The 12547-nt window shown below is 37.2% G+C and overlaps 1 protein-coding gene across 1 annotated transcript in view; it reads right to left on the bottom strand.

Annotated features, from left to right (window-relative positions):
* Nucleotides 1–12547, bottom strand: part of SORCS2 (sortilin related VPS10 domain containing receptor 2) — a 1347356-nt gene that overhangs the window by 1322748 nt on the left and 12061 nt on the right. The gene's annotated exons all lie outside the window — the stretch shown is intronic.

The raw sequence follows: 12547 nt of genomic DNA, 5'->3' as shown, positions 1-12547 counted from the left end.
TTCTTTAAATAGACCATCATATCATCTGCAAAGAGTGATAGCTTGATCAAAACAACTCTGAGGTATCACCTCACACCTAGCAGATTGGCCAAAATGATAGCAAAGGAAAGTAATAAATATTGGAGGGGATATGGGAAATTGGGACATCAACGTATTGCTGGTGGAGTTGTGAATTGATCCAACCAATCTGGATAGCAATTTGGAACTATGCCCAAAGGGCTTTAAAAGACTGTCTGCCTTTTGATCCAGCCATACAACTGCTGGTGTTATACCCAAAAGAGATCATAAAGAAAAAGACTTGTACAAAAACATTTATAGCCGTGCTCTTCGTGATGGCAAAAAAATTGAAAAATGAGGGGATGCCCTTTGATTGGGGAATGGCTAACAAATTGTGGTATCTGTTGGTGATGGAATACTATTGTGCTCAAAGGAATGATGAACTGGAGGAATTCCATGTGAACTGGAATGACCTTCAGGAATCGATGCAGAGTGAAAGGAGCAGATCCATGAGAACATTGTACATAGAGACAGATACACTGTGGTACAATCCAATGTAATAGACTTCTCTACTAGCAGCAATGCAATAATACAGGACAATTCTGAGGGACTTATGAGAAAGAATGTTATCCACATCCAGAGAAAGAACTGTGGAAGTAGAAACACAGAAGAAAAACAACTGCTTGATCACATGGATCAATGGGGATATGATTAGGGATATAGACTTTAAACCATCACCCTAGTGCAAATATTAATAAAATGGAAATAGGTCTTGATCAATGACATATGTAAAACCCAATGGAATTACTCATTGGCTATTTGGGGAGGGGGGAGGAGGAAGGGGAGGGAAATAACATGGAAACATGGAACCATGGAAAAATATTCTAAATCAATTAAATAAAATTTTTCAAATCAAAAAAAAAATCAGTCTTGATTCTAAGCCCTATCCTCTTACCAAAACATGGTGCCCCTATAATAGTCCATATATTGGGGTGCAAATAATACTTTTTGCAGAGACTGGATGAAATAATCTCCCTTCCAAATCCAAAATGCTAGCAAAGTAGTCTTGTCTCTGCCCATCACAAGCTGTATGACTCTGATCAAGTCACTACCTCGTCAAAAACTTACTTGTCCTGTGAAATATGATGGAAGACAGAGCTACATGGTGACTAATAAAGTTCCTTCCAGTGTTAACATACCATGGTCTAGATTCTAGGTTCTAAGGTCTCTTCGAGAGCTCATTTTCTGTTTCTCAACATCCCTTGTAGCTTAATATTCAATGGCCTTTGTTTGATGTTTTAAAGTTCTACGTTCTAAATTCTAAAATTCCTCTAGCAGATTTCTGAATATGTTACAAGTTCTAAAATGCATTATAGTTCTGACATTCTGTGATTCTATGAATAATTTTCAGAACTGGCTCTCCTTAATCTGGATTCACCCAAATGGATCCATCTAACTCTCATCTTTCATTGGCAAAGGCATTTCAATCTAGTCAGTTATTGGTGCCATGGGCATTCTCCAAACCTCTCATCTATTCCCTCCTCTACTTCTTCCATGCTCATTCCTCCTTGCCTATTGTCAAATTACGTTCTTTAAATTAAATGCTATGCTTCCTCCTTTATATCTATTCTAATATTACCCATTCCTCAATAACTAATTTACAGCTCAGCTTCTCAACAAAGCCTTCCATGGTCCATCCATCCTCACTCATCTCTTAATTGAAGTGGCACATATCTAATTTGTGCCATGCAATCTGTCATGGGACTATATAATATTTTGTATTATTATCTTACGTTTCCCATGTCTGCCTTCAAAATTCAATAAACTTAATAAAAGATGAGCCTATGCAATAAACAAACATTTATTAAGCTGCTTTTAGGTATTGGTACTAGGAAGATGAGGACAAAAATAAGACAATTCCTTCCCTCAAGGACTTTACATTCTATTTGGTTGAAACAATATAAATCAAAAAGGAAATAAAAACAAATTAATCCCTGGGGGAGAAGGGTTTGAATAGCTTGGGAGTGAGAAGGAGAGTGAGGACAGGGTTCCTTAACTAAAGGAAATAGCCCTTGGACTGAGTTTTAAAGGAAGCCAGAGGTTCTGTGAGGCAGAGGTAAGCAAGAACATTTCAGGCATGAGTGGGGACAACTTATAGAAAAACACTGAAGACAAGAAATGGAAAATCATGTATGGAGGAGAGTTATTAGGGCAATCTAAATGGAATGAAGAGTGCTAAAAGAAAAGGGAGGTAGAAAAAGCCTGGAACACTAAACTGGACCCATAAAGTGAAGGGGGCTTTAAAAGCCCAAAAGAGAAGTTTGTAGTTATCCTAGAGGTACTACCAGAGTTCCTTGAGAAATGAAGTGATATGGTCAAATTCTATCCCTCAGGGGAAGCTAGGTTGTTCAATGGATTAAGAGCGAGGCCAGAGACAGGAGATCCTGGGTTCCTCTGATACTTCTTTTGTGACCCTGGGTCACTTCACCTTCACTGCCTAACCCTTATCACTCTTCAACCTTAGAACTAATACATAGTATTGACTCTAAGACAAAAGGTAATGATTTTTTTTATTTTCCCTCAATTTCCTCATCTGAAAAATTAGAACCACAGCATCTATACAATCCCCTATTTTCAGGAGATTATAAGGAATAATAATAATTCTAATAATAAGCATTTATATAATAGTTTCATGTCTGGAAAACACTATACATGTTATCTTATTCAATTGTTTTGATATATGATTTAATCATTTGCTACAAAATGAAAAAGGCTTATGTAGCATTTTGTGAAGTTTTCTATGAATATCAGTTATGATTATTATTTTGCACCAAGGCTACTTCCAGTTAAAAGTAAATTTCTAATATTACTCCTAGTTCCAGTCCAATTTGGAATTTTCTTGGCAAAGATACTAGAGTGGTTTGCCATTTCCTTCTTCAGTTTATTTTACAGATGAGGAAACTGAGGCAAGGATCTGGGGTCACACAGCTAGAAAGTATCTGAAGCCAAATTTGAACTCATGAAGATGAGTCTTCCTGATTCCAAGCGTAGTGTTCTATCCATTGTGTCATCTCGCTACCCATCCTCCATATATATAGTAAATGCTTAATCAAAATGACTAATTGAATCAAATTCCTCATAGCTAGCCTTTTTTCCTGATTTAGCACTATCCTATATTCCCAAAAAACTAGGTTCTGATTTATACCTGCTGGGTGATACTGAACATATCACTTGAGCCCTCTTACCTTTGGAACTAGGCTTGCTGATCTTCCTCTAATAATCTATAATTTCTATGACATGAACCTCACCTACTTGTCTTTTTTTGTTCATTTAATGAGCAAGAGGAAAACAATCCTGCCCAGTAAGGGTGTGGGACAGCTGACCCAATTTCTAGGATTACTCCTTCTACCAGTTTATTCATCTGTTTATTGAAAACAAGAACATGTAAGTTTTAAACATGATGAAGCAAAGTTTACCTCTTTGGTTGGGATGAAATTCAGATTAAGATTATAAACTCATAGGATTGAGAGCTGGAAGAGACTTTAAAAAGTCATATATTCTAATTACCTCATTTAAATAAAAGGATAAAAGGAGAGGGAGGGAAGGGAGGAGAGGGAAAGGGAGAGGGAGAGAGAGGGAGAGAGAGAAAGAGAAAGAGAGAGAGAGAGAGAGAGAGAGAGAGAGAGAGAGAGAGAGAGAGAGAGAGAGAGAGAGATAACTTGGCCAAGGTCGGAGTGAATAAGTAGTCAAGCAAATGGATTTGAATTAAGTTTTGTAACTGAAATGTACTGTGGACTTCCTGGTTAAGATGGCGGCAGAGTAAAAAGCAGCGCTTAACCTCTCCTAACGGAAACATACAGGACTCCTTAAGGAGACATAAAAACAAATCCAGACAAACAGAGGAACCCCACAACAGGTTAGATAGAGTTTTATATCCCAATGGATATAACTATTCTTCCCTCTCAGGGTTAATTACACTAAGAGTAAGGTTTAAATATTACCTCTTAATGCTCTCTTCCTCTCCTTCTAATAATAGTATTTGTCCCTTCCCCTACCCATGTCCTCTTTGTGCATAATAGAGGGAAACTATAAATAAGTTAAGTGAATATAGAATAGTTTACTTGTCAGATCTCTGGGAAAGGAAAGATTTTAAAACCAAGCAAGAGTAAGAGAAAATTACAAAATGTAAAATAAATGGTTTGATTATATTAAACTAAAAAGCTTTTGTACAAACAAAAACAATGTAGTCAAAATCAGAAGGGAAACAACAAATTGGGAAAAAAATATTTATAACAAAAACTCTGACAGGGGTCTAATTACTCAAATATACAAGGAGATAAATCAATTGTATAAAAAATCAAGCCATTCCCCAATTGATAAATGGGCAAGAGACATGAATAGGCAATTTTCAGATAAAGAAATCAAAAGTAACAATAAGCACATGAGAAAGTGTTCTAAATCTCTAATAATTAGAGAAATGCAAATCAAAACAACTCTGAGGTACCTAGCAGATTGGCTAAAATGAAAGAAGGGGAGAGTAATGAATGTTGGAGGGGATGTGGCAAAATTGGGACATTAATGCATTGCTGGTGGAGTTGTGAACTGATCCAACAATTCTGGCTGGCAATTTGTACTATGCTCAAAGGGCTATAAAAAAATGCCTGCCCTTTGATCCAGCCATACCATTGTTGGGTTTGTACCCCAAAGAGATCATAAATAAACAGACTTGTATGAAAATATTTATAGCTGTGCTTTTTGTAGTGGCAAAAAACTGGAAAAGGAGAGTATGTCCTTCAATTGGGGAATGGCTGAACAAATTGTGGTATATGCTGGTGATGGAATACTATTGTGCTAAAAGGAATAATAAACTGGAGAAGTTCCAGATGAACTGGAAAGACCTCCAGGAATTGATGCAGAGAGAAAGGAGCAGAGCCAGAAGAACATTGTACACAGAGACTGATATACTATGGTAAAATCGAATGCAATGGACTTCTGTACCAGCAACAATGCAATGACACAAGACAGCTCTGAGGGATTTATGGTAAAGAACACTACCCACATTCAGAGGAAGGACTGCAGGAGAGGAAACACAGAAGAAAAACAATTGCTTGAACACAGGGGTTGGGGTGGACATGATTGGGGATATAGACTCGAAACTACCACACCAATGCAACTATCAACAATTTGGAAATAGGTCTTGATCAATGACATATGTTAAAACCAGTGGACATGTGCGTATGGGGGGGGAGGGGTGTGGGGGGTGAAGGGGAAAGTAGGAGCATGAATCATGTAACCATGTTAAAAATGAATATTAATAAATGTTAAAAAAAAAAGAAATGTACTGTGGTATAATAAAATGCTGAATTTGGACTCAAGAGATATCTAAGTCTAAGTCCCATCTCTGTCTAATTTGGCTATATAGCCAGGGATTAAGTCACAGCCACCAAGAGCCTCAGTTTCCCCATCTTTATAATGACAATAGTAGCAGCTACAGATGTTGGGAAAACCTCAGAGTTGGGAAAACCACCAATGATAATCTATATAAAATATCTTATAAAAATTAAAGTATTTGATAAATATGAAATACCATGGTTTTTTCATGCAATCTTGAAAATCTGGCTGGTTATTATTTGAGGGGGGTCAAATCCTCACTTGCCCTCTCACAGCCACTAGGCAAAATCCAAAGGTTTCTGTGGTTTCAGGTTTTGGTATCATTGTTCTGCCTGAACCCTGAGCTATGCAGCCCCCATTGAGATTGGACAAAATTCCAACTTGTTCTTGGAGGTGAACATTCCAGGCAGTAATTCACATCAGAAAACTTGTAAAACACCAGATGTACAAAGGAGCATTTTAAAATAAAAGTCAATTCGGGATGCAGAATGTTGTATGAAATGCTATTTTTACAACAAACTATAGTACTCAGGAAATCAAGGGAAGGAAAGAAATGAGTGTAGGAATGGATAGAAGGGGGTAGTGGTTGAGAATAGCAACCACTTAAAATTTCTTGAAAGCAAGAGTATAAATCCTGATTACTGTCCAATTTGCTATCTTCTTGGGGATAAAAAGGCTGAGACTCTGCATTCCTCTTTGTGCCTTAGAGATCATTTACAATATCAGGTTATGATGGTCAATTCTTTCTCCACTGTGGAGAAAAGCATCTGAAAGCATAAAGGAAAATTCCTAGTCCTAGGAAATGCCAATAAGGTTCTCTTTCCTAGAACTATATATTGATGCCACTTAGCCTGAGAATTAGAGTGTCATCTAGAATGAGGCTGCAGGTAAAGGCTGAGAAAGTCACTTTCATTTCCAAGCCAAACTATCCTAATCTTCTCTTTTCTTCCAATTCTACCCTCTAGAAAGGCTATTCATTATTTAAATCAAGGCCAGATGTGATTTTTCTTTTTTAAAAAGCTGAGAAAAAATTACTCCCTGAGAGTTTGAAGCTAGAAAACTTGGAGATATCTCTAGAAAGAGATGCTACTTTCTTAAAAAATCATTTCACTTTAAGGACTTTTTTCTTTCTTTTCTGTGAACCTTGGCTTCCTACTGACCCACATCATCTGACTTGCAGAGACCCTAAGTGAGAGGAGGTAGGGGATCTAGTGCATGCAATAGAGGATCTAAGTCAGAAGTAAATCTGCTCTGCCTCTGCCTTTGACATCAACAGGCAACTCGTGAACTATCTGACAGGCTTCTCTTCTGGAAAATGGGGGTGAAGATCTATACCTCATCTGCGTAGGGATTAATCAGTCAGCACATTAAAGCTATTTAAAGGTTGAAAGTATTTTGTCTCTTCAAAGGGGCTATTATCGATTTAGAAATACAGAAGGAGTAATGGATTTCTGGTGCAGAATGCCACAGAAGATAGTAAAAAGAGTAAAGGGCTTGACTTCAGAAGATTAGAGTTCAAATCTCTCTTACTCAGACTCAGTCTTTTGCCCTTCTGTCACCCTCTGCATGTCTTTTTCCCTCTTTAGGCCTCAGTTTCCTAATATGTATAAAGGTCCCCATTCCTATATTATTAATTATTCCCTAGCACATAGAGTTTTGTCCCCATCATTTGGTGTTTATGTCTAGTGAAAATTATAGAAAGAAATTTCCACACAGCCATGAATTCCTGGTGTACCAAAACTGAGTATATTTAAGTGATACATGTTTACACACTTACTACTTTTGCCAGACAGTTTTTCATATTGTCATTTGAAAGAATCATAGGTTTGAAAAAGTCCCTTACCTCCAGGTACTTATATTCTACTGAGGGGATACAACATAAACACTGCTCTGGAAATCCTACTTTGGGGCAACTGTCTTGACTGATTAGTGTAAGCTCAGCTAGCCCACTATATATAGAAGGTTCCAGACCATGCTTCATATATACCTGGAATTATGCCAAAAGGACTCTAAAACTGTTCCTTTGACCCAACAATACCACTACTATGTCTATATCTCAAAGAGACTAAAGAAAATAGAAAAGGACAAATTTATACAAAAGTACTTATAACAGATCTTTTTATGGTGGCCAATAACTAGAAATCAAAGAGATGCCCATCAATTGGGGAATGGCTCAACAAATTGTGGTGGAATATGATAGTGTTATTAAGAAATAATGAGCAGAGGACAGCTAGGTGGCAGCTAAGTGGCTCAGTGGATTGAGAGCCAGGCCTGGAGACGGGAGGTCCTAGGTTCAAATCTGGCCTCAGACACTCCCTAGTTTTGTGACCCTGGGAAAGTCACTTAACCCCCATTGCCTAGCCCTTACCACTCTTCTGCCCTGGAGTCAATTTAGAAGGTAAGGTTTTATATTAAAAAAAAAAATAAGGGGAAAAAAGAAGTGATGGCTTCAGAAAAACCTAAGAAGACTTATATGAACTGGTGCCAAGTAAAGTGAGCAGAACCAAGAGGACATTATACACAGTTAACAGCAATATTGTAAGGATGATCAATTGTGAAAGGCTTAAACACTGATCAAGACAATCATCCAAGACAATTCCAAAGAATCCATGATGAAAAATGCTCTCTACATCTAGAGAGAACTGATGAACTCCAACTACAGACTGAAACTTACCTATTTTTTTAATTTCATTATTTTTCTCAGGGTTTTGGTAGTGTTTTCTTTTGCAACATGGCTAACATGGAAATTTGTTTTGCATGACCTCACATATATAACCAAATTGCCTTCTCAAGATGTGGGATGAAGTGAGAGGGAGGGATAGAATATGAAACTCAAAAATTTGTTAATGAATGTTATTTTTACATGTAATTGGAAAATATTAAACAAAACAAATAAAAATATATTTTAAAAATAAGCCCTAAACAAAATGTTGAGTGCCCAATTGGAAATATTTTCTATTAATTCTGGGTCATCAACCCCAAAGCCCAGCCAAAAGTTAATGGCCTCTACTAACTCCACAGGAAAAAAAAACAATTCAGATTTCAAGGTGATATGAAATCTAGCTAGGCCTATAAGCTTTCCAAGGTTAGAAAGAGTCTCACTCTTGTGTTTGTATTCTCATTATCTAGCATATACTTAGATACACAGTAGGCATTTAATAAATGTTTTTTAACTGTCTGATAGGAAAGTAAGAAGTAAAAAAGACATCTTGTCTTATTTCTAAGCAAATTAGCATAATAATATTGAGTATAAGCCTTGATAAAATGAAGTAAAAATAAGCACTAACTCTCTAGACTTCAGTTTCATCTTCAGACAAAGAGGACTGGAATAGAACATGGACTTGCCCATGGTCATAGATTATTAAGTTTCAGAGATAGGATTTGAACCCAATCCTTCTTGGCTTTCAAGTATAACATTTTAGCAATTAAAAAAAAAACATGTATTTCAAAATCAGTCACATAAAAGTAGCAAATTAGAAATCAGATGTATTGGGTCAGACTCTATTGATGTGAATAAATTAAGAAAAATGTAAGGTTTTCATTGAGTGTTTTATCTTTACTGAGTGGAAATTGAATTACTTAAATAGTCAACAAGATAATCAATAGGAAAATGTGCTCAAATACTGAAAAAAGCATATGACAAGAGAATTTGAAACACAAAAAATGAAGTTCAAGGAAAACATATAGCTTAGTAAAAAGCTTTACCATGAATGACATTCATCTTTACTAAAGACTATGCATCTAACAAAGCTATGTCTGACTTTCAAATGTTGATAGTCATGGATCATTCTATACTATTTCCAATCATTAGAGCCCTCTGGATCATATATGACATAATCTTGATATCAAGAGTTCCAAACTCTCCAAGATACTTGCACCCAGCCAGGGCTCTTTAGAACCTCATTATAGGCTGTGTGACCCTGGGCAAGTCACTTGACCCCCATTGCCCACCCTTACCACTCTTCCACCTAGGAGCAAATACACAAAAGTTAAGGGTTTTAAAAAAAGAACCTCATTATAGGCCTGGCATTCCCAATCTAATTGTAACCTGTCTTTTTTCCAATATTATTCTTAATCCTTCCATTTATATGAGGTAATAGGTCACTGAACCACTTGCCATTTTCATACATATTCATTCTGCCCTCCACACCTAGAATGTCTCCTCTTCTCTACCCTCCACTTGTTGACACGCTACTCAACCCAATCTACGTTGCCTCCTCCAGGAAGCTTTTATTAATTTCCTCTCACACTTGAGTTGTACCTCCATTGTGCATTTATGATGATTTAATTGAATCATGATGGGAGAGAGAGGAACAGACCTGTGATTTCATAAGTATAAGAAGCTTCTGATAAGAAAATCAATGGAAGTTCAAACCTGATATTATTTACTGTCTTACAATGTTCCCTAGAGCATCGCTACATTGTTTTTTGCCCAGGGTCATATACTCAGTATATAACAGAGGCAAGACTTAAACCCAAGGTCTTCCTGATGCTGTCATCAGGTTCCTCATCAATAAAAGGAGGAAATTTGGCATAAATGCTAAGATCCTTTCCAGTTCTAATGTTCCATGATTCCATAATTTCCTGCCCCTGCACACCCTCTAATCTAAAGGCATTTAACAAGTCCCTAAGTACCCACCTAAATAATTTTACAATAAAGTACTTACAAAAAATAACTACAAGCCTAGTCATTCGGAATATAAAGATGAATAAGACATCATCCCAACTGACAGGACTAGCATTCTTCTGGGCAGCAAGATGACAAAAGGGATAGAATGCTAGACTTGGAATCAGGAAAAGTTGAGTTCAGGTGTGAAACTAGGAAAATTGCTTAACCTTTGTTAGCCTCAGTTTCCTCAACTGCAAAATGAGAGGATTGGACTTGATGACCTGTAAGGTCCCTTCTAGTTCTACATCTGTAACCCTATGGGTTAGGACACTCATTCTGGACATGTGGCCACAATCGCTATCATAAATATTTCTATTCCAGTAACAGGAGGGGTTGAAATTCTTTGGGGACTCCAATAGTTCAAACAAGTATAAAATGAGGAAACCCCAAAGCAAATGAATGTAAATTAAATACATGCTGACAGAAACCATCTGTTGCTCAATCACATCTATTAACCCAAAAGACTGTGAATAAAACTTTCAACTCATTTAGTAGAATATGGAAGAACACAAGTTTGAATGACCTAGTAAGCAGACATATCAAGGCAAACAGTCTATATCCTGGCCAGGAAAGAAGAGTTCAAATACTATCTGTTCAATGCATCAGTTCCCAAGGTTAAATGCTTAGGGTTTATTTCAGCTTTCATCAGAGTTGCTGTTCACAGAATCCCAGAATACTGGCATTGAAAGAGACATTAAAAGATCTATATTCAAGTTTTGACTGAGCTTGACTCCCTGGTGAAATAGAAGCCTTCTGAAATTCAAAGAAACCGGCGAAATGCCTGCAAAATTTGATTTATTAATAATGACTAATGATCAATGATCATGGAAGAACTCAGCTGGAAAACCAACAATAATAACTCCCATATATATGTTATATATATGCATATATATACTAATAGAAGTTATAATAGCTAGCATATTTAAGGCACCTACTATGTGCCAATTTCCAAATATTGTCTCATTTGATCCTCACAACCACCCTAGGAGGTAAGGGCTATTAGCATCCCCTTCTTACAGATAAGGAAAGTGAGGCAGCCTAAACAATTGGCCAGTATTGCCCAGCTAATGTGTCTGCAATAGCATTTGGCCTCAGGTCTCCTTGACTCCAGGTCCAATGCTCGGTACACAATGGCACCACCTAGTAGCCTCCAGTTCAGGGGTCGGCAACCTTTTTGGCTGTGAGAGCTGTAAACGCCACATTTTTTAAAACGTGATTTCGTGGGAGCCATACAGTGCTCACAGTGTGCGCTCCTGTAACAGCACCTGAAAAAAAATTGACTTTATGGCTCCTGCAGAAAGAGCCATATCTGGCCCTCAAAAGAGCCAGATATGGCTCGAGAGCCATACATTGCTGACCCCTGCTCCAGTTGTACCTCCATCAAGAGGTTGCATATCCCCTTATCTCATTTGTTCTTACCAAAAAAGGCAGGAAGTGTGTCCTATCTATTACTTCAATGGCATAGAGAACTCATAGAGGAGGATTCTTTTTATTAGCATCATCTCTGCAATCAGAGAGTTGCCTAGGGCAAATAAGAGATTAGGTGATGTGCCTAAAGAGATGGGCTATCAGAGGTAAAACTTGAACTCAGACTCTCCATCCATTCAATTATATTGCCCCTTCCAGGTAAGAAGAGTTTTTATTCTTACCTGTTTACAAATAAGGAAATCAAAGTTCTAAGAGGTTGAGATATGCCATAAGAATATAAACTTCTTCAGGAGAGAAATTATTTCATTCTTTGTATTTACATCTCCAACACCTAGCACTGTGCCTGGAATATAGTAAGTGCAATCAGGACTTACTTATTGAATGCCCAAGGTCACAAGGCTTATAATGAGATCTCAAATCTAAGACTTTAGACTTTTCATCCTAGAGCTGTGGCCACCATATCCACACTGCTTTCTTAGAAAGAATTATATATAAATATGTGGAGAAAGAGAGTGATCTAGGTAGGTAGCACAGTGTACCAAATCTGCAATCAAGAGGACTTGGGTTCAGATCTGGCCTTGGATACTTTCTAACTGTATGACCCTAGACCAGTCACTTAACCCTAATTGCCAAGCCTTTGCCCTGCTGTCTTAGGGATGTTACTAAAAAGACAAAGTAAGGATTTTTTTTAAAGATGAAGCATATACAAGGGATATAAGAACTGGCATTGATATAGAACTCTAAAGGTTTGAAAATCATTTTAAATGCATTAGCACCCTGGATTAGCAATCACCCATGTAGAGTCAGGTGATTTTTTTATCCTTATTTTAAACATAGATGAGGAGTAAAATGAATTGTCTATGGACACACAGCTAGTGTCAGAGGTAGAATTTGAATTCATATCTCCCATGATTGCAGATTTATCATCCTTGTCACTACAGTATTCTGCCTCTCTTGGTGTGAACTATAAATAAAAGATAATACATTATTTTGAAAATTTGTCTTCTCTGCTTGTAACAATAGTTCTCCACATGCTCTTCTTCTCTGTGGTATCTGAGAACA

Source organism: Gracilinanus agilis, chromosome 6, assembly GCF_016433145.1.
Source record: "Gracilinanus agilis isolate LMUSP501 chromosome 6, AgileGrace, whole genome shotgun sequence".
In the NCBI taxonomy this organism is placed as follows: Eukaryota; Metazoa; Chordata; class Mammalia; order Didelphimorphia; family Didelphidae; genus Gracilinanus; species Gracilinanus agilis.
Note: the sequence above shows the minus strand (reverse complement) of the source record. Positions and strands in the feature narration are given on the sequence as shown.